Source organism: Orycteropus afer, unplaced genomic scaffold (assembly GCF_000298275.1).
Source record: "Orycteropus afer afer isolate SDZICR_OR568_19922 unplaced genomic scaffold, OryAfe1.0 scaffold00027, whole genome shotgun sequence".
NCBI lineage: Eukaryota > Metazoa > Chordata > Mammalia > Tubulidentata > Orycteropodidae > Orycteropus > Orycteropus afer.
Window position 1 is genome coordinate 14,507,326 of NW_006921614.1, and position 1,358 is coordinate 14,508,683.

Below are 1,358 nucleotides of genomic sequence, written 5' to 3' on the forward strand. Positions count from 1 at the left end.
TGATGGTTATTCAATTGTAATTTGTGTCTAAGTGGGAGACAACAGTCCCCATAAGACAAAACTACACCCACACCTCCTGCAACTTCACTTACTGAGCGAGAGCCACTACCTCCTTCTCCAGCAATGGGCCAACAATAAAAAACCACCAAGAAGAGCCTGAATCACACTTGGCTGCTCTTCACAAACAGTTAATGGAGATCTAAATACAACACCACCACGATGCTTCGCAGACAACAGACCATCACAGTCCACACAAAGCAGCAAGATAAACTAGTAGAAACAAGGGAGCAAAATACAGACCCAGAACACATCCCTGAGGAAGAAGTATCATTGGAACTCCCTGATAAGGAATTCAAAAGAATTATCTTTAGGTATCTTAAAAGGATTGAGAGACAGACCAAAGAAAACACAGAAAAAACCTTAGAAGAATTTTGGAAGAAAAAAATGACAAAATAAATGAAAAATTAGAAATGATTTTAAATCTACAAACAGAACTCCAGAAGATTAATACTAAATTGTCAGAAATAAATAACACATTGGAAGGGCAAAGAAGTAGAATTGGTGTGATGGAAGACAGAATTAATAACATTGAAGACAAATACCTGAATTCTTCTTTGGAAAGGGAACAATCAGAAAAATAGATCAAAACAAAATGAAGAAAGCCTAAGGTTCATGTGGGATACCATCAAAAGGAATAACTTATGTGTTACTGGAACTCCAGGACAGGAAGAGAAAAACAAAACCACTGAGAAAATTGTGCAAGATTTGCTCGAGGAGAAGTTCCCTGATATGATGAAAGGGGAGAATATATCCACTTAGGAAGTCCAACGAACACGAAACAGGATAGACCCCAAAAGAAAATCACCAAGACACATCATCATCAAACTCATCAAAACGAAAGACAAAGAAAGAATCCTAGAAGCAGCAAGGGAAAAACCAAAAATACCTACAAAGAACAGCCAGTAAGAATAAGCTCTGATTTATGAGCAGAAACCATACAAGTGAGAAGGCAATGTGATGGTATATATAAAACCCTGAAAGAGAAAAATTTTCAACCATAAATTATATAGCCGGCAACATTGTCCCTCAACTATGATGGTGAAATTAGGAGATTTCCAGATAAGCAGAAACTAAGGGAATTTGTTACAACCAGAACAACCTTACAAGAGATGCTAAAGGAAGTCCTTTCAACAGAGATCTAAAAATAGCAAATAACAACCGACCATTAATACACAAGATGACATAACCCAGAAACCAGAGCTATGGACATATCCAAAGTAAAATGAGCTTACAAGATTGTAAACAGGGAACCAGAGACATCAATTGGCAAGTGAGGACAACTACAAACAAAAAGAGGG